Consider the following 22245-nt stretch of genomic DNA (forward strand, 5'->3'; position numbering starts at 1 on the left):
TTTAACACAGTCCTACCTGGCTTTGCTACAATATATACAGTGGCATGTAAAAGTTTGGGCACCCCTGGTCAAAGTTAGTGTTATTGTGAACAGTTAAGCAAGTTGAAGATGAAATGATCTCTAAAAGGCCTGAAGTTAAAGATAACAGATTTCCTTTGTATTTTAGGCAAAAAATATATATTTTTTTAATCTTTTACATTTTAAAAATGACGATAAAGGAAAATGGACCAATGCAAAAGTTTGGGCATCCTGCATGGTTAGTACCTAGTAGCGCCCCCTTTTGAAAGTATCACAGCTTGTAAAAGCTTTTTGTAGCAAGACAAGAGTCTCTCAATTCTTGTTTGAGGGATTTTCATCCTTTCTTCCTTGGAAAATCTTTCCAGTTCTGTGAGATTCCTTGGTCATCTTGCATGCACTGCTATTTTGAGGTCTAGCCACAGATTTTCATTGATGTTCAGAAGAGGGGACTGTGAGGGCCATTGTAAAACCTTCAGCTTGCACCTTTTGAGGTAGCCTATTGTGGATTTTGATGTTTGTTTAGGATCATTAACCATTTGTAGAAGCCATCCTCTTTTCAACTTCAGCTTTTTTACAGATGGTAGTATGTTTGCATCAAGAATTTGTTGAAATTTCATTGAATCCATTGTTCCCTCTACCCGTGAAATGTCCCCTGCACCATCGGCTGCAAGACAACCCTAAACCATGACTGATCCACCCCCATGCTTAATAGTTGGCGAGATGTTATTTTCCTGAAATTTGGTGGCCTTTTTTCTCCACACATACCTTTGATCATTGTGGCCAAAGACTTCTATTTTAACCTTTTCGGTCGACAGAACTTGTTTCCAAAATGTATCAGGCTTGTTTAGATGTTCTTTTGCATACTTCTGATGCTGAATTTTATGGTGAGGCTGCAGGAGAGGTTTTCTTCTGATGACTCTTCCATGAAGGTCATATTTGTGCAGGTGTCTCTGAACAGTAGAACAATGAACCACAAAGCTAGAGTCTGTTAAATCTTTCTGTAGGTCTTTTGAGGTTAAGCGGGGGTTCTGATTTGCCTCTCTAGCAATCGTACGAACAGCTCTCACTGAAATTTTGCTTGGTCTTCCAGACCTCATCTTGACCTTCACTGTTCCTGTTAACTGCCATTTCTTAATTACATTTCAAACTGAGGAAAGGGCAACTTGAAAACACTTTGCTATCTTCTTTTAGCCTTCTCCTGCTTTATGGGCCTCCACCATTTTCATTTTCAGACTGCCAGGCAGCTGCTTAGAATAACCCATAGCTGCTGATTTTTTGGCATAAAGTTAGAGGAGGCTTGGTTTTTATAAAGCTGGGAAATTTTCATCACCTGGCATTTCCTAATGATGGTAGTGAACAAGCCATAACCCTAAGAGGCTAAATAATTTTGACCAAGGTTTCTGACCTTATCAAAGCACACAAATCTCCAAGCGTGCCCAAACTTTTGCATAGGCCCATTTCCCTTATTGTAATTTTTTTAAATGAAAAAAAAAGACTATATATATTTATTTGCCTAAAATACAACTGAAATATGTCACCTTTAACAATATGCCTTTTAGAGATCATTTCATCTTCAACTTGCTTAACTGTTCACAATAACAGTGATTTTGACCAGGGGTGCCCAAACTTTTACATGCCACTGTATGTGTGTGTGCATTTATTTGTTCATATGTATAATAAGCTGTGTCGCCTCCACCTTGGTGCATAAATCAGCAGACTTGCTGTGAATAAGCTTTTGCACTTCATAATCACACAACATGTAATGGCCTTTTACATCGGCTGATGAGAGAGAAAAGTAACCTTCAAAGTAAAACTCATTCCTGATCATTGCCCCATGTAAAAATGACAGCGATCAGCTGGCATTCAGATGAATCGCTACATGAATGTAATGTGCTCTCTGCCTAGGGGGTATCTGGTATACCATGTATCACACGCTGATATTGGGGGGCCATGGCATTTATTGTGTTTTTTTCGTTACTGAGGTCCCTCCCATGTGTCACTGTTTTTGGACGGTCTGTGGTGGTTAATGGACTTACTCTATATATCGCCCCCCGTGTAAAAGAATATAACTAGTGTATTGGTTACTGGAGTTACTTCATCTGTTGGTGTTATTGGGAGTCACCAGCTGTTACTGGTGTTCCTGCATTTTCCTGCTTATTTGGGGTCCATGGCTTTAATTGGTGTCCTCAATGTATCCCATTTACCGGGTTCCATGACTGTTACTCTGGTCCTCAGTGTGTCACTATTATTGGGGTCCATGATATTTACTGGGGCTCTTCATTCTCTTGCTGTTATTACTGGGGCGCCTTCTGTTAGTGGCTGCTACTGGGGGTCCTCCATGTTCCTCTGTTATTGGGGACCATTGGCTGTTACTGGAGATCTTTGTTGCTGTTACTGATGATCAGTAGGATTATAGGGGTTCTCCCTGGTGCTGTTATTGGTGATCAGTAGGGTTATAGGGGTTCTCCCTGGTGCTGTTATTCGTGATCAGTAGGGTTATAGGCATTCTCCCTGGTGCTGTTATTGGTGATCGGTAGGGTTATAGGGCTCTTGGTGCTGTTATTGGTGATCGGTAGGGTTATAGGGGTTCTTCCTTTTGCTGTTATTGGTGATCGGTAGGGTTATAGGTCGTCTTCTTGGTGCTGTTATTGGTGATCGGTAGGGTTATAGGGGTTCTTCCTGTTGCTGTTATTGGTGATCGGTAGGGTTATAGGGGTTCTCCCTGGTGCTGTTATTGGTGATCAGTAGGGTTATAGGGGTTCTCCCTGGTGCTGTTATTGGTGATCAGTAGGGTTATAGGGGTTCTTCCTGATGCTGTTATTGGTGATCAGTAGGGTTATAAGGGTTCTCCCTGGTGCTGTTATTGGTGATCAGTAGGGTTATAGGTTTTCTTCTTGGTGCTGTTATTGGTGATCAGTAGGGTTATAGGGGCTCTTGGTGCTGTTATTGGTGATCTATAGGGTTATAGGTGTTCTTCTTGGTGCTGTTATTGTTGCTCAGTAGGGTTATAGGTGTTCTTCTTGGTGCTGTTATTGGTGATCGGTAGGGTTATAGGTGTTCTTCTTGGTGCTGTTATTGGTGATCGGTAGGGTTACAGGGGTTCTTCTTGGTGCTGTTATTGGTGATCGGTAGGGTTATAGGGGTTGCGGTTATTGATGAACAGTAGGGTTATAGGGGCTCTTGGTGCTGTTATAGGTGTTCTTCTTGGTGCTGTTATTGGTGATCAGTAGGGTTATAGGGGTTCTTCCTGGTGCTGTTATTTGTGATCGGTAGGGTTATAGAGGTTCTTCTTGGTGCTGTTGTTGATCAGTAGGGTTATAGGGGTTGTTCTTGGTGCTGTTATTGGTGATCGGTAGGGTTATAGGGGTTCTTCTTGGTGCTGTTATTGGTGATCGGTAGGGTTATAGAGGTTGCTCCTGTGCTGTTATTGGTGATCGGTAGGGTTATAGGGGTTGTTCCTGTGCTGTTATTGGTGAACGGTAGGGTTATAGGGGTTGCGGTTATTGATGATCAGTAGGGTTATAGGGGCTCTTGGTGCTGTTATAGGTGTTCTTCTTAGTGCTGTTATTGGTGATCAGTAGGGTTATAGGGGTTCTTCCTGGTGCTGTTATTTGTGATCGGTAGGGTTATAGAGGTTCTTCTTGGTGCTGTTGTTGGTGATCGGTAGGGTTATAGGGGTTGTTCTTGGTGCTGTTATTGGTGATCGGTAGGGTTATAGGGTTTGCGGTTATTGATGATCAGTAGGGTTATAGGGGCTCTTGGTGCTGTTATAGGTGTTCTTGGTGATTGGTAGTGTTATAGGGATTCTTTTTGGTGCTGTTATTGCTGATCGGTAGGGTTATAGGGGTTCTTTTTGGTGCTGTTATAGGTGTTCTTCTTGGTGCTGTTGTTGGTGATCAGTAGGGTTATAGGGGTTCTTCCTGGTGCTGTTATTTGTGATCGGTAGGGTTATAGGGGTTCTTCCTGGTGCTGTTATTGGTGATTGGTAGGGTTATAGGGGTTCTTCCTTGTGCTGTTATTGGTGATTGGTAGGGTTATAGGGGTTCTTCTTGGTGCTGTTATTGGTGATCAGTAGGGTTATAGGGGTTCTTATTGGTGCTGTTATTGGTGATCAGTAGGGTTATAGGGGTTCTTCCTGGTGCTGTTATTGGTGATTGGTAGGGTTATAGGGGTTCTTCTTGGTGCTGTTATTGGTGATCGGTAGGGTTATAGGTTTTCTTCTTGGTGCTGTTATTGGTGATTGGTAGGGTTATAGGGGTTCTTCTTGGTTCTGTTATTGGTGATCGGTAGTGTTATAGGGGTTCTTCCTGTTTGTTATTGGTGATCAGTAGGGTTGTAGGGGTTCTTCTTGGTGCTGTTATTGGTGATCGGTAGGGTTATAGGGGCTCTTTTTGGTGCTGTTATTGGTGATCGGTAGGGTTATAGGGGTTCTTCCTGTTTCTGTTATTGGTGATCAGTAGGGTTGTAGGGGTTCTTCTTGGTGCTGTTATTGGTGATCGGTAGGGTTATAGGGGCTCTTTTTGGTGCTGTTATTGGTGATCGGTAGGGTTATAGGGGTTCTTCCTGTTTCTGTTATTGGTGATCGGTAGGATTATAGGGGTTCTTCTTGGTGCTGTTATTGGTGATCGGTAGGGTTATAGGGGTTCTTCCTGTTGCTGTTATTGGCGGACTGTGAGGGTTATGGGGTCTGCTCTTTCTGTTGCTGTTATTGGGTTTCTGTTTTTTACATTTTAGGGTAGAGCTATTTTGGCACTATTCTCTTGGCTGATGATTATCAAGGGTTCAGTACCCCCGACCTAGTCTGGTGCCCCCCCTGCCCTCTCCTCCAGGATTTGTCCTTGTAGTTCTGAGGATGGAGCAGTGATCAGTGTTGTCTCCTGGATGTCTTATATAATTAGAAAGAGGAAAAGAAATAAAGCTTCACCCTACCCTGGTCCGGCTTCTCACTTTGGTAACCGACAGAGCCGGACCGGGGACGTGCCGAATTCCTCGCCCATCTTGCACAACATGTTTATCCGTTCTGTGCTGCGTTTCCGCACCGCTCCCAGTGCGGGACACTTTCACAGAAAGCACTGCGGAGCCTCATGTGTTACTGCCCTGGGAATACGGCTGTGGCCACCTCTTCTGTAGCCATCATCTGTTGTTCTTGCCTTTAGAAGTCCTGGGTCCATGAGATCCAGGTAACTCCGTAATAACCTTATCTTTCCCGAGGATAAAGGGGCTGCCCCTCTGATAACTGCTTCGTCCCCTTTGAGTCCACACGGGGCTGATCTGCTGCAGACTCTTCACATTGGCCAAACCGTTGCAGAATTTGTGGCGAACGTCCATTTTTTTCCTGCAGAGCATCACCCCTGTAAGCACCGAAGCTGGGGAAACTGTGCTGCGGCCCCTGAGGTTGCACCACCAAATGTCATTTACCAGTGATATAGCGGGAGGTTATCTGCCCTGGAGATATGTGAGCAGTCATCACCGACTTTTCTGCACTTTCTCTCTTATATGCCAGTCAGTCGCACAGCACCCAGGGTGATAACAGGGAACAATAGATGGCATGCAACGAAAACCTGGACGCTCCGCATGAGCCGCTCAATGTGTTCTGCTACAATCCAGTGCTAACATGAGATGGCGGCAAGACACTGACACTGGCGTAAGGACGATGATGGTCATAAGAGTGCGCCATAGGTGTGACACCAGCGAAACGTCTGCACATTCCCTTCCTAATATGGGAGCACGACCTCTGTGCAAAATCCCGACATCTTCCCTCCTGTAAAGGCTCTTTGTTCAGACTAACGAACAGGGAATACAATTTTTGTCCTGGGGGCAGATTAGTTGACGTCCTCAATGTCAACATGATAGTCTGGCGAGAGGTGGGGGGCAGGGAGCGCATAACTCCATCCAAGTCCCCTCTGAGATAACAAACTATGTCTCGCCAATCTGCGGAATCAGGAATTAAGGACTAGCATGGCTGGCCGGGCATGCTGGCATTCCTAGTTCCACAGTCCAGTGCTGCCGCTTCATGCCTTACATTCCAATGCAAGCGTTGCGGTAATACCAATAGTCTCCACCGGGGGGCAAGAGAGCACGCTGCTGATAAATTCCCAGTGACCTCTGCCTCCAGGGAGCGGGATCCCTGCTGAGCCGGAGGAGAGATGGGAAAGTCAATCATATGTAAAAAATGATGGTACAATTGCTTACAGGTAGACTTGATTTTCCGGAAATATAAAATTTATATATGGAGCTGGAAATTTGGGAGAGAGATAATCAAATATTGCAGCCATGTTGGAGGTGAGGAACGACCAAAAGGAGTAAAAATCCGGTCAACAGGGGGCTCTTTTTTTTTTATTTTTTATTTATTTTTTTATTTCCCACTCTTCTTTTACTATAATGTATGTAGAGTATGTGATACACCTATATAACTTTTCCAAGTTCTTGCCACATAGGACTCATTGTGCAATATGCGGTATTTTTTTTTATTTTTGAGGGCTGCCTGGCTCATTTTGTCTTTTAACGCTCGGATTGATTCGTCCTGTAAGGAAGTGAAGCAGCGTCATGAAATTCTTCTAGCGCCCACAATCCCATAATCTGAGGGAAATAGGATGAGGACGTCAGCGAGCGATGTAATCTGCCTGTTGTGTCCTGCTGCACGGTCCGTCGGGGTGAGCGCTATCAAGTCTCCGGCCTCTGTCTCGGCCCGCTTTCCTGTTTGTGCTATTACTGTGCTGTGAAGAGGGGTTTCAGACCGGCCCGGCGGCTTGATAGATGACACTGGCTGCAATAAAGCAGCGGCCCAGGGATTAATAAACTCCTCAGTGTCCCGCACAAAAGCCTCTCAGTGCCTCCAGAGGCTTCCAACCACTTAAAAGTCAGCTATTTTCGGCCTGCCGCTCAGCATGGTGCACTAATAAGCTCCATGCCATCCTCGCTTTACAGGTATATATACTCACTTCAAAGGCTTGTGACTCGGGAGCGCGGCACCGGCCTCACCTGACTATTACTCGTTATTAAGCCGTCTTACTCTGCGGCTCGTTCAGCTGCTCCAGAGATACATCTCACAGATAGTGATCTCAAGGAATTATTGCTTTCACATGGTCAGTGGCCTGTCCGTGCTATAGAGTAAAGAACCGTATTACTGAAAAGTTCTGATTCGGGGACCATGAGGCTTTACTGCAGACACAACGCTCAGATTCCTTCTGATAGAGGCCATTGCTGTACCAGGGATAGAATACCATCATCATGTTTGTGCCATATCATGGGGCGACATGTCAGTCTCCATTGGCCTATATCTTTGTGTCATAGGGTGGAATTCACCTGGTATTATCTGTGTCACAAATGGGCCTCATTGGGCATTAGCTTTGTGTTACAGGTGGGCCTCATCGGGCATTATCTTTGTGTTGTTGGTGGGTCTCATCGGACATTAGCTTTGTGTTGTTGGTGGGTCTCATCGGGCATTAGCTTTGTTGTTGTTGGGTCTCATCGGGCATTAGCTTTGTGTTGTTGGTGAGTCTCATCGGGCATTAGCGTTATGGTGTTGATGGGTCTCATCGGGCACTAGCTTTGTGTTGTTGGTGGGTCTCATCGGGCATTAGCTTGGTGTTGTTGGTGGGTCTCATCAGTCATTAGCGTTGTGGTGTTGATGGGTCTCATCGGGCATTAGCTTTGCTTTAAAGGTGGTTATCATCGGGCATTAGCTTTGTGTCACGGGTGGGCCCCATCGGGCATAAGCTTTGTGTTGTTGGTGGGTCTCATCGGGCATTAGCATTGTGGTGTTGGTGGGTCTCATCGGGCATTAGCTCTGTGTTACAGATGGGCCTCATCGAACATTAGCTTTGTGTTGTTGGTGGGCCTCATCGGGCATTAGCTTTGTGTTGTTGGTGGGCCTCATCGGGCATTAGCTTTGTGTTGTTGGTGGGCCTCATCGGGCATTAGCTTTGTGTTGTTGGTGGGCCTCATCGGGCACTAGCTTTGTGTTGTTGGTGGGCCTCATCGGGCACTAGCTTTGTGTTGTTGGTGGTCCTCATCGGGCTTTAGCTTTGTGTTGTTGGTGGGTCTCATCGGGCATTAGCTTTGTGCTGTGACTGCCCAAAATGTATGAATTGGACCCCATGTAGCAATGCCCTGGTTGCAACCCCTGTTTTATATTCCAGAATCACTGCTTTCTCTCATTCTTCACTCTGACATGTCTCCTCCTGACCGGGCTGCCCACCAGCCAGCAGTTAGGGAAGTAGCCTGTCACACTGATGGGACGTGGGCCATTGACCTTTTCTGGGCTGTCTACATTCCTAAGGGCTAGCTAGAAGCTTGTTTGGACCTCAAAAGAGCCTTATGTAATACATACTGTACCTTGGGCCAGTGCACATACCCCTACTTTATTGCCACTAGTGTTGTGCCACGTAGAGAAAACCCGGCCCTTTTTCCTTTATGCCCCAAGTTCATGGAGGAGAACAGAGCGACTTGTGGCCGGAGCTCAGTTAATTATTGCTAATCACTGAAGCCTTGTGTGACCTGTCTGCTTCCTACCAAGATGAATCATCCAAATGTCTCCTCTCACATTCTGTGATGCAATGATTCCTATGCTCTCCAGCACAGTATAAAGCGTGGTGTCACTCTCCGCAGGTCCTGACGGCTTGTGCACACATATGGCAGCTTGCAGCCTAATACCAGGGAGTTAGTCTTGGAGTTGGCACACCAGCCACCAAGGACAACATCTGCAAGGAGTTTGTATGTTCCCCCTGTGTCTACGTGGGTTTCCTCCACACTCCAAAGACATACTGATAGGGAATTTACATTGTGAGCACCAATGGGGACAGTGATGATAATGTATGTAAAGTGCTGCGGAATATGTTGGCGATATATAAAAATAAAGATTTTTTTTTTGCTTGCTGTGCAGCATAGTCTAGTCCTTGTGGATGCCATCTGTAGGTTGCCTTCCATTTTAATTCCTTCTTCCCTTTTGATATTGTTCCCCTAGTGCAGACTACATTTGCCATGATGCCTCTGGGATCAACGACCTTGCTCCTAGGATCGTCCACTACTCTCATAACCGCTCCTTGAATAATATATGCGCCAGTGAAAAATAAAAATAGCAGATGCCTCCAGCACCGGCGCAGTTCCAGCGATGTCGGCATCGGGTCTCCCAGGGCTTGTGTGACAGTGGCTGCAGCGCTCACATGGAATAACATAATCAGCAGCCACTAATGAACTGCCACTCTCCCACTCCCCTCTGACGTCCGAGTTGGGAGGGAAGTGTGAGCAAAGCAGCCTATTTTTGACCGCTGATTAGCTGCAGGGCTCACGTTGCTTAATAATGTCATGCCAGCCCCAGGAGAACTTGGAACAGACATCACTGGTACGGCCCCAATGCAGGAGATGAGTAGTGGACAATACTGCTGCACCTTATTCAAAAACCGGGCAATTTCCTAAATCTGATGATATCTTTAGTGACAAGAAGAGTAGTGTTGGGTGGTGAGAGAGGAGTTGCGGAGAGGGATATGATAGGTAAAGTCGCCTGACTGCATTGTGCTGCTGTACAGATGGTGGAGGAGGATAATGCTCTGGGCTGTTATCAGGGGGCGGCCTCGGCCCCTTAGTTCCGGTGAAGGGAAATCTTAATACTCCAGCTTTGAGGGAACAGTTTGGGGTTCTCCCTTTTCAGTTCCCCATGACTGAGCCCAGTGCACAAGCTCCATACAGACATGGAGGAGAACATGAGCGGCCGCACAGAGGCCGGACCTCAGCCCCATCCTATAATGGAGATTGTGGGTCTGACCTCACAAGTGCTCAAAAATTTCCACAGACTCCTCCAGAATCTTCTAGAATATTTTCCCAGAAGAGGGGCCAACTCCATATTAATATCTATGGATGTAGGATGGGAGGTCAAAGAAGCTCCTGAAGGGGACATGTGGAGGGGGCACAATATTTTTATCCATATGATGTAGCAGCAGATGGCATGAGAACTTTGGATCTGCCAACTACGGTCTATGGGCAGCTTAAATCCTGGTCTACACAGTGACTTACACTATGAACTACAGTCCGGCTTGTTTCCTGGAGAAGACTCTGACCTACTGTATCGATCTATACAGGTTTTCAGTCTCTGGGTTTAAACTAGAATGGAATATTCTGGAATAAATCAAGCAGAGATCTTGAAAATGGTGAGGAATCGAGACACAGAAGACAGGAGGATCTTATTATCCAGTGAGAGCTCAATGTCCTGCAGAGGGATGGAAAGGACCTCTAGTTTGTGTTGTCCTATTAAAAGAAGATTTTCTTTATTCCTGTGATTTCCTCACCCACTCGGGAACAGACAGATCTTTTTTGGAAACTCCCCAAATCTAATAAAACCAAGATCAGGGCCATTCCTTCAAGCAGCTACAAATGCACTTAATTATCTGAAAGTGGCTTTACTGTAAATTTTTCATAAATGAGGAGGAAGCTTACATCATACGCCTCTGTAATTTAGGAGGTTAAATGTGTAAAATACAAAAAATATAGGTGCCAACCCGAGCCGCCACCGCAGCCTGGATTATAAAGAGGGAAGGGCAGGATTAATCATAGGCCGATAACGTCCGGCGGCTTCTGCCCATCGGTTACTCACAGGCCTGGCATTGTTCCTCTCGTGGCTGAAAATGGGGGCCCGGGTAACATGCAAATTGTGGCATATGATGTATACCTCCGACATATACTATGGTGCTGTGTATTTTGTTTATTGACTCCCATGGAAAAAAATGTATAGGTTTTTTTTTGTCTGTTTTGCTTTATCATATAGAAAATACTGCTTTTCTTTTTGTTTTTTTCTTTACATATGCATATTTTGAAATCATCCTCGTCCTCCCAACTCAAAAATTGTGTAAAAAAAAGATATATATTTATTTTATAAGTGATAATTATAAAACCTATTTGATATCGGCGCGTCCATAAAAGAGAGATCTATGAAAATATCAAAGTAATTAACCCCTGCAGTTCACAGTGTAAAGAGAAAAGCAATTAAACCTAAAAATAATTGCTATTTTGGGTCATATGTACCCAAAAATTCAATCAATACAAGCAATAGATTTTATTTATTCTGAATTTTTTTAACCACTAAAATGTAAAAAAAAAAAGAAATTTATATAAATTTGGTATCAATTTTTCAGTACATTATATGGTAAAGTGAATGCTGTCATTCAAAAGTACAACGCTGTGAGGCAAAAAACAATCCCTCGTGTGTCTGTGAACGAAAACAATAAAAAAGTTAAGGCCTTTCAAAGAGGAGGAGTAAAAAAAAGCAGAAGCTCAAAAATATGAAAAATGGTCACATGCGGGGGTGGGGTTCATCATAGGGGTCTGACTGGTTTGCTTCATTGTGTCATGCCGCTTAGTTTTTGTTGCGCTCTGGTCATGGCGACTTGCAGAGCTGAGCTGGGTTTGTATCATGGATCCCGGGCGGTGGAGACTATTATTGGACTACGGTCTGGTCCTGGTGAGTTGTGGAGCAGCGCTGGGCCTGTATTCTGGATCCCGGGCGGTGGAAACTATTATTGGACTACCGTCTGGTCCTGGTGAGTTGTGGAGCAGCGCTGGGCCTGTATTCTAGATCCCGGGCGGTGGAGACTATTATTGGACTACCGTCTGGTCCTGGTGAGTTGTGGAGCAGCGCTGGGCCTGTATTCTGGATCCCGGGCAGTGGAGGCTATGGTCGGGCTATGGTCTGGTCCTGGGGAATTACTTAGCAGAGCTGGGCCTGTATTCTGGATCCAAGGTGGTGGAGACTATGGTCTGGTCCTGGTGAGTTGCGGAGCAGTTCTGGGCCTGTATTCTGGATCCTGGGCAGTGGAGACTGTGATCGGGCTATGGTCTGGTCCTGGTAAGTTGAGGAGCAGAGCTGGGCCTGTATTATGGATCCCGGCCGGTGGAGACTATGGTCGGGCTATGGTCTGGTCCTGGTAAGTTGAGGAGCAGAGCTGGGCCTGTATTATGGATCCCGGCCGGTGGAGACTATGGTCGGGCTATGGTCTGGTCCTGGTGAGTTGCAGAGCAGAGCTGGGCCTGTATTCTGGATCCTGGGCGGCGGAGACTATGGTCGGGCTATAGTCTGGTCCTGGTGCGTTGCAGAGCAGAGCTGGGCCTTTATTCTGAATCCCGGCCAGTGGAGACTATGGTCGGGCTATGGTCTGGTCCTGATGAGTTGAAGAGCAGAGCTGGGCCTGTATTATGGATCCCAGCCGGTGGAGACTATGGTCGGGCAATGGTCTGGTCCTGGTGAGTTGCGAAGCTGGTCCTGTATTCTGGTTCCCGGGCGGTGGAGACTATGGTCTGGTCCCGGTGAGTTGCGAAGCTGGTCCTGTATTCTGGATCCCGGGCGGTGGAGACTATGGTCTGGTCCCGGTGAGTTGCGAAGCTGGTCCTGTATTCTGGATCCCGGGCGGTGGAGACTATGGTCGGGCTATGGTCTGGTCCTGGTGAGTTGCAGAGCAGAGCTGGGCCTGTATTCTGGTTCCCGGGAGGTGGAGACTATGGTCGGGCTATAGTGTGGTCCTGGTGAGTTGCGGAGCAGAGCTCGGCCTATATCATGGATTCCGGGCGGTGGAGACTATGGTGGGACCGTGTACCTGCAGGGAGTTTTTCCTGCTCGCTGTTTGGTGCCCATCCCCGGTGCTTAGCTCACATGCCATTGTGTAATTGCAGCGTTCTTCAAATGTCATTCAGCTAAAGTATTCATTTAGTCCCCTGCACTAAGGGGTTAGTGTCGGGTTTCTGACGGAGCGGCTCTTCCATTCATCCGACCGGGCGGACCTCCCATACAGCCCGCCAATATCAACTGTGCCCTGAAAAGAGGTTTAACCCCAGAATGTAAAGCATTGTGGAAAATGAGAGCTACGATTGTTAAATACGTAACGTAATCTCTCCGGGGATGCGCGGGGACGTTCTATTCCACTGGCTGGAGAGAAAAGAACGACCCGCGTACAATGCCGCACATCTCCTCAGATTTGCACTAATCCATCTTGCACTTTTTTTTTTTCTTATTTTCACCGTTGTTTGGGGAGAGATTTCCTGGGAAGAGATCACGTCGGTGTTAACTGCCTGCAAGAGGTTTTATTGTGTTTATATTCTGCTTATTGATGTCGCTCATCAGTCACCCCTAGAAATAAACTTTTAAGGGCAAATGCATTAGAAGAAGAGGAGGCCAAGAGGACACCAGCACCAAAACCGAGGAGCTGCTCCTGTCCAGTAAGTCACTATAGTTTTTTTGTTGAGATTTTGTTTTTTGTTTTTTTTTAATAACCGAGTTACTCTGGGACTCTTAAGAAAACTTTTAAAGTATTGGACAAACCATAGATTTTTTTTTTTTTTTAATACTTGCATTACCTTCAAAGTTCTACTTACCCTCTGCTGCCCTTCTGACACTGCCCCTGTGAAGCTGCCTCTCTGACGCTGCTCCAGTACAGCCCCTGTGACGCTGCCTCTCTGACGCTGCTCCAGTACAGCCCGTGAAGCTGCCTCTCTAACGCTGCTCCAGTACAGCCCCTGTGACGATGCCTCTCTAACGCTGCTCCAGTACAGCCCCTGTGACACTGCCTCTCTAACGCTGCTCCAGTACAGCCCCTGTGACACTGCCTCTCTAACACTGCTCCAGTACAGCCCCTGTGACACTGCCTCTCTAACGCTGCTCCAGTACAGCCCCTGTGACGCTCCCTCTCTGATGCTGCTCCAGTACAGCCCCTGTGACGCTGCCTCTCTAACGCTGCTCCAGTACAGCCCCTGTGACGCTGCCTCTCTGACGCTGCTCCAGTACAGCCCCTGTTACGCTGCCTCTCTAAAGCTGCTCCAGTACAGCCCCTGTGACGCTGCCTCTCTAACGCTGCTCCAGTACAGCCCCTGTGACGCTGTCTCTCTGACGCTGCTCCAGTACAGCCCCTGTGACGCTGTCATTCTGACGCTGCTCCAGTACAGCCCCTGTGACGCTGTCATTCTGATGCTGCTCCAGTACAGCCCCTGTGACGCTGCCTCTCTAACGCTGCTCCAGTACAGCCCCTGTGACGCTGCCTTTCTGATGCTGCTCCAGTACAGCCCCTGTGACGCTGTCTGTCTGACGCTGCTCCAGTACAGCCCCTGTGATGCTGTCTCTCTGACGCTGCTCCAGTACAGCCCCTGTGACGCTGCCTCTCTAACGTGATCCAGTACAGCCTGTGACGCTGCCTCTCTAACGCTGCTCCAGTACAGCCCCTGTGACGCTGCCTCTCTGACGCTGCTCCAGTACAGCCCCTGTGACGCTGTCATTCTGACGCTGCTCCAGTACAGCCCCTGTGACGCTGCCTCTCTGATGCTGCTCCAGTACAGCCCCTGTGACGCTGTCTCTCTGACGCTGCTCCAGTACAGCCTGTGACGCTGCCTCTCTAACGCTGCTCCAGTACAGCCCCTGTGACGCTGTCATTCTGACGTTGCTCCAGTACAGCCCCTGTGACGCTGCTCCAGTACAGCCCATGTGATGCTGCCTCTCTAACGCTGCTCCAGTACAGCCCCTGTGACGCTGTCTCTCTGACGCTGCTCCAGTACAGCCCCTGTGACGCTGTCTCTCTGACGCTGCTCCAGTACAGCCCCTGTGACGCTGCCTCTCTGACGCTGCTCCAGTACAGCCCCTGTGACGCTGCCCCTCTGACGCTGCTCCAGTACAGCCCCTGTGACGCTGCCTCTCTGACGCTGCTCCAGTACAGCCCCTGTGACGCTGTCTCTCTGACGCTGCTCCAGTACAGCCCCTGTGACGCTGCCTCTCTAACGCTGCTCCAGTACAGCCCCTGTGACGCTGCCTCTCTAACGCTGCTCCAGTACAGCCCCTGTGACGCTGTCTCTCTGACGCTGCTCCAGTACAGCCCCTGTGACGCTGCCCCTCTGACGCTGCTCCAGTACAGCCCCTGTGACGCTGCCTCTCTGCAGCTGCCCCCTGATCTTTGTTGATATGTTTTGCAGTGATTTCATCACAAATACAACACATGACTGCTGCAGCCAATCACTTGGGTTAGCTGTGTGTTGTATGTATTAAGTCCACCAGAACTCACTTCCAGTACCAGATACTTCCCATAAGCATCAGTGGCACGGTTTCTAGGGGAAAAAAAAAAAATTTAATGAAACTCCTTAAAATCCTAAATTTAGCTGAAACAATTCCATTTAATTCTCTTTGGCTGAAAAAAAACTGCACTAAAACCTGCATGTGTGATTCCAGATTTACTTGTATAGAGTAACATATTGTGTATGCCATCAAATACAATATACTTTGCAAAGCTTTTCTCCATCTTCTCCAACCCCTCTCTTCTTCGATTGACAGCTCTGGCTTCATAGAGATCGATAGAAAACAAGTAGGAGAGAAGTTGCACTTCAGTGTTTGGCCACACCAAGGGGGCACCGAGCACCTGTACTTGGTTTGAACAGCCATTTTGTGCTGACAGTGTGCTTTTAATGGTAACCCGTCATATTATACATGGCGTCTTATCGGCAAGCAGCATAGTGTAAACCAGATTTATATATCGGTTTTGGAGAAAATGTTCAGTATAACTTGTAATTTGTTCATTTAAACCTCTGCTCATTTTGGGTTTAGGAGTCCAGTGGGCGGTGCTACACCGTGATCGGCCACTTTCTCTATATAGGACCGCCTACTGGACTCCTAAGCCCAGAATGAACAGAGGATTAAATGGATGCGTTGTCGCAATTTCTGCTAAATCTTTTCCCACCTATATAGATCTGCACCACCCCTGCTGCTGACCAAGAATGTCCTGTGATTTCAGAGCGACAGGTTTCCTTTAAGGAATACCGTGGAAGTGTCCTACCTGTGCGTTTTCTTCCTACCTCTAGATATCAGATCCATGGCACAGGGAAGTATGGAAGGGTCGTCAGCCAAAGGCGCTGGCACTACCTCCACCTGGTGTTTCACAGCATCCATGCTCTCTGGGATGTTCTGCCGGTGCCATGGAGTAATTGATGCAGGATTTGAGAGGTAGAAAAGTTTTTCCAATCTGGAGTCATCCATCATAAGACACTCTGTGGATCTTGGATGAGATCTACGCCAGCCCTCACGAATTATGATGTCAGCTGGGTAGCGGAGGTTTCCAGTAAATCTATGTAGCAGCGCCCTCCTGACCTCCACCATCAAACAAGTTAAAGTCACCATTGGCTTCCACCATGACTTATCCCAGCGTGGTCTCAGACCCCCACATTGTGTTGGCAAGAGGCCCCAAAGAAAGGGAAGAGTGATGCCAACATATCCATTCACAAAGATGAATTCTCCACCACTACATGACGGCATCTTCAGGTCTTTGCGGAAAATCCGTTCCCATTTCGGGCCAGGTTTCCGATAATTTATCTGGAGCATCATTAGGCGCCAATCCCAAGGGAAGCCGGGATGTCCCGTCCTCCATGTCTAACGTAAGCTGGCTCTGGCCAATATTTGTCTGTCTGCAGGAAGATAGGGCGAGGTCGGTTTTATATTTAGCTACTCATACAAGGGATTTCTAAGAACGTGCCCACAGGCGGATTATTTATATTGTCGGCATGAGAGTACATGAGCTAAGGAACTGTGTAGTGTCAAGTGTTACCCCACGCTGTCTGCACAGGAGAGGTGACCCGCTGCTCTGATGGGCCCCGTCACATTACAGCATCATGTTGGGGCGTCTGACTGCTTCCACTAAAAAGACCCTTTCCCCAGCGTACCAAAATGGGGCTGAAAACCAGTTATTGGTTCTAGGGATTCATGTTTTATCCGACGACTTCAGTTAGCCAGTCCGCATGAGGGACCGCAGTCACTGACTAGCTGAGGGAAGAGGAGGTTGTGGGTAGAAGTGGTGCCATAGTAGTGTCTATAGGTCCAGGGATGGTGGAGGCGCCACGTCGTACATTTTTGCACCCAGTACCATGTTGGTGGCTTTCTACTATGTAGCACTTATATTTGGTGTTAGTAACTATACCTTTAATTACATATTGTCATTATTTAGTGGGGGTCCATCTTATTCTGGTATGGGCAACTATGAATTCCAGCTACACCCCTGGAGGGATGTTTAGTATTTAGTAGATGTAATTGCTCCCACTAGTATAATTCATATATGGATAACATAGGACCCACCATTCATAATAGGTGGTCATAGCTCCCCTCCTCCCCTCTCCTGTACAATTACTGATAACACCTCTATATACAGTAGATAACACTGGATCCACCATTCACAATAGGTGATGTCACAGCTCACCACCTCCTCCTCCTGTACAATGACTGATAACACCTCTATATACAGTATATAACACTGGATCCACCATTCACAATAGGTGATGTCACAGCTCACCTCCTCCTCCTCCTGTACAATGACTGATAACACCTCTATATACAGTATATAACACAGGATCCACCATTCACAATAGGTGATGTCACAGCTCACCTCCTCCTCCTGTACAATGACTGATAACACCTCTATGTACAGTAGATAACACAGGATCCATCATTCACAATAGGTGATGTCACAGCTCACCTCCTCCTCCTCCTGTACAATGACTGATAACACCTCTATATACAGTATATAACACAGGATCCACCATTCACAATAGGTGATATCACAGTTCACCTCCTCCTCCTGTACAATGACTTTATAACACCTCTATGTACAGTAGATTATATATAACAGTTATATGTCGCTCTGTATGGAAACACAATGCCAGGATAGGATACCACTCCATATACTTGAGAAAGAAATGGAATCCGGCACACTTTATAGTTGAATTTATAATTGGAATTGTCATCCGATCCATGTTCGGTGTTCAAGCCCAAACAGTGAGTGTCCGGTACGACCGCTGAACGTTTATGTTCGGTTTTGCCCATCTCTATGGACAGCCCCATGTACAGACTGTGATGTCTGGACAGGACGTGGCTCTCCTGACAATGAGCACAGCAGCTTCATAGGTGTGGAACAGGCCGTAGAGTTCGGATCCGTGAATGTCGGCCTCGTGTGATGACACTTTACTTGGACACGCGGTCACTTGATTTAGCATTGGGGGTCCAGCACCAGGAAATCTCATCAATCACAAAGTGGAAGAAGCACATTGTGCCAAAGACTGCAGATCGCGCCTATACAAGTCCATGGGGTTGAGTTAAAGCACCCGCGGAGCGTGATAGAGAAGTGTGACGATATAGAGATCAATTTCATCCAAGGGCTGAAACAGTCTGACCCCTACATCAATCCATAGCGACACATGTCACCATTCCTATACCGCGATATTCAAGCATACAGCATAAGGCAATCAGATCCATATTCAGGACCGAAACGTTAACAACTATAAGGATTGCCAATAAAACTTGTTTCATTCACTGCAACTTTGAGTTCCTCATTTATCCTACATTCATCAAGTGATCGCCTTCCCTAGCCATACTGCGCCTCTCACAGGCCGCGATCTCACACTGCGTCCAAAATAAAGCGCTGTGGCATGCAGATTGTCGTGGTTTAAAGCATCATTCATTGCAATAAATCGCCTTTTTCGTGAAAGAGCTCATAGCCACTGTCATTTGTAACCCGGACAGTGTGAAAGCAGCAAAAAAAAGAAAAAAAACACGTACCAATAAAAAAATAATGAAAAATATTAAAGGACCACTCTGCTTATAAAAACTTTTATCGGAAGTTGCACACACTGAGGTGGGCACGGCGCTGTGTAAGCTAGAGTCAGATCTCTGTGCCGAGCAGCACAACCCAAGGACCCACAGGGTCCGGGAATGTGGGGACCCGACATGTAAAGCTGCACTTCCGATCAGTGCCAGTCAGCTAGTAAATGTGCTGAAAACCGCGGCCTGCCAGGTTCCTGCCGTAATGTACACCAGGCCGGCTTACACAAACAGAGAAAAGCCATAAGAATTGCAGGAATTCCACCAGAGAGACACCCATTCATTTAGTGCAGCTGTGACCGTCCTGCCAGAGCCGCGCCGCGCTGAGCTGGTGCCACGCACTCAGACCCTGATTGCTATTTGTTTGGAGTCTTGTGTTGCACTTGGCTCTTGCTTTGCGGAGCCCATTATTCTGCGAGAGAAAATTGCCTTTATCTCATTGTGAGAGACCTGATTGTTTCCTCCCTCACTGTACTATGTCAGAGCGTCCAAACAAACGTGTCCGCCGGCTCTGTGACCATTAACACCAGCGCCACCTCGCCGGCAGACATGTGATACCGGGAGGGCGATATACCCTGCACGATAACGCAGAATAAGCAGCATTTCCTCCCTAAATTGAAGGAAGTCACGAGGAACTGGGAAAAGTCCTCAAGTCGCCTTCTTCTTCAATTATTTGTTTCTTAGTCACTCAGCCCATATCCCTATCGCCACCTTGATAGGAAATCCGCCAGATTTGTGTCGCCTCCATCATGGGGTCAGATCTATAGAAGAGGAACACATGGATATATGGATTTTTGGGAAAATGTGAAATAGAAGTTGTAATGTATTCATATACAGGTGCATCTCACAAAATTAGAATATCAAAAAGTTAATTTATTTCAGTTCTTCAATGCAAAAAGTGAAACTCATATAGAGTCATTACAGAGCGATCTATTTCAAGTGTTTATTTCTGTTGATGTTGAGGATTATGGCTTACAGCCAATAAAAACACAAAAGTCATTATCTCAGTAAATTAAAATTGTTAAATTAATTAAAGTGTTAAAAAAGGTGCCTTAGTCTGTTTCAGTAGGCTCCACAATCATGGGGAAGATTGCTGACTTGACAGATGTCCAGAAGGCAGTCATTGACACTCCACAAGGTCCCAGAGTCTGGAGGAAGAGTGGAGAGGCCACAATCCAAGCTGCTGGAGGTCTAGTGTGAAGTCTCCACAATCAGTGATGGTTTGGGGAGCCATGTCATCTGCTGGTGTAGGTCCGCTGTGTTTTATCAAGACCAAAGTCAGTGCAGCCGTCTACCAGGACATTTTACAGCTCTTCATTCTTCTCCCTTAAGACAAGCTTTTAGGAGATGGAAATGTCAGTCTCCAGCAGGACTTGGCACCTGTCCACACTGCCAAAAGTACCAATACCTGGTTTACACAACAACAGCATCACTGTGCTTGATTGGCAGCAAACTCACCTGACCTTAACCCCAGAGAGAATCTATTATAGAGAATCTATGGAGTATTGTCAAGAGGAAGATGAGAGACCCCAGACCCAACAATGCAGACGAGCTGAAGGCTGCTATCAAAGCCACCTGGGCTTCCATAACCCCTCAGCAGGGCCACAGGCTGATCGCCTCCATGCCACATTGCCGCATTGATGCAGTAATTGATGCAAAAGGAGCCCGACCAAGTATTGAGGGCATTTACTGACCATACATTTCAGGAGGCCAACATTTCAGATTTTAAAAACATTTTTCATGTTGTTGTTATAAAGTATTTTAATTTACTGAGATAATTACTTTTGTGTTTTCATTGGCTGTAAGCCATAATCATCAACATTAACCGAAATAAACACTTGAAATAGATCACTCTGCAATGACTCTATATAATATAGGAGTTTCACTTTTTGTATTGAAGAACTGAAATAAATAAACTTTTTGATGATATTCTAATTTTGTGAGATGCACCTGTATCTGCTCCTTAAGAATGGACAGCTGTCTTTGGATGCAGTCTCAGGCGGTGGCCTGTCAATAACTTGGTAGGATCATCCACTGGACTAATGTTACTTTTAGTGCAAATGTGTGAATAAATCCCAAAAATATACGCATACCTTAATACACGTAAAGTGCAAGAAAGGAAAAGTTAATCTCTTGCAAAGTTTTCCTCAAGTTTGTGCCACCATACAATGACTAGTTCTTCAATACAGTTCTCAGAAATATCCTATACAATCAATTTGGCCGTTCATTGTCTAATTAATTGCTATTATGCTCCTGACCATGTAGACATTGAGCCAGGGCTGTGGAGTCTGGGTCCATTTTGGCAGCGTCAGTATAAAATGGACTGACTCTGACTCCTAACATATATAATAAATTGGTACAGTAGTTCAATGCAGAATGTGATGTAAATGTTTTCCTAAGAATTTGGGAAAGTTCTGAAATGTCCTATAAATGTCCTTTAATTGTAAAACGCACTCTTCAACAATTACCCTCTTTTACCCATTTATTACCTTTAAAAAATAAAATGATCCAAAGTGGTCCGCTGTAAATCCATACCACGTCCAATGACTATCTCCAACTCTGCTACGTCCAGATGCAGTGCTAAGCGGTGACCTCAGTAATGTGACAGCTCAGTTCGACGTCCGAAACACAATGACAGTAGCGTGAGAATCCGGCTGCTGCAACGAGCCCTGACGTCAGTAAAGTTATCGCAGTTCATAGCCGAGGAACTGCGTTAGCCTTACGTCACAGCTTGCAGCATGAGAAATTTAGAACATCCACTGGTCTCTGCTGCTGACTACCCCCGGTACAATTAATGCTGTCGACCACTCCCTGGTACAATTAATGCTGTTGACCACCCCTCCTGTACAATTAATGCCATCGACCACTCCCTGGTACAATTAATGCTGTCAACTACCCCCCAGTATAATTAATGCTGTCAACTACCCCCCAGTACAATTAATGCCGCACCTCATTCCTTGTACAATCTACATCACCTATCATCCCCTGTACAAATAAATCCACAGGTCACTCCCAGTATAATTAGGAATACCACTTATTTATAATACAAGTTGCCAGTGATTGAAAGCTATTCTCACATGAAGAAACCTGTCAATCACTAGGTAGGCCCGCCCCCTGGACTCTTAACTCATAAGAGTAGGGAGTAAAATAAAGAGAACGGTATATCAATCTGCTCGGCTCTTCCTACTCTATAACGCGCTGCCCACAAGTGGGAATGTATGTTCAGTGTGACCACTTCCATAGTCTCGCCACTCATTAGTATAAGGAAGTTTAGGTGACAAACTTATTGTTTTTGTTTATTTTTTTTTTTTTACTTATCTATTTTTGTTCAATTTGGTTAAACCCTATATGGCCATCATTGCCGGACGTTAGCCCCTTTTTTTCTCCTGTATCATAATATCTCGATTGTGGCTATTGTCGTTCATAATGACTTTGTATCTTGTGTGGTAAGTTATGTTGCCACCACGTGGACCATGTATGTGCCACCATGTCGTTATCATCATCCAGTGGGATCAGAAGACCATCTGATTTGTACAGTGTCCTCCTGACTTTCTGCCGACAGATGTCAAGGAGAGAAGGGTCGAGGACTTGGAATTTCAGCAGCCAAGATAAACCACTACCGGTAGACT

The 22245-nt window shown here is 46.3% G+C and overlaps 1 protein-coding gene across 3 annotated transcripts in view; it reads left to right on the plus strand.

Annotated features, from left to right (window-relative positions):
- Window positions 1-22245, plus strand: part of DYM (dymeclin) — a 262125-nt gene that overhangs the window by 168307 nt on the left and 71573 nt on the right. The window lies entirely within an intron of this gene.

This window comes from Phyllobates terribilis, unplaced genomic scaffold (genome assembly GCF_046119375.1).
Source record: "Phyllobates terribilis strain yellow unplaced genomic scaffold, ASM4611937v1 Scaffold_1__5_contigs__length_1240528914, whole genome shotgun sequence".
NCBI lineage: Eukaryota > Metazoa > Chordata > Amphibia > Anura > Dendrobatidae > Phyllobates > Phyllobates terribilis.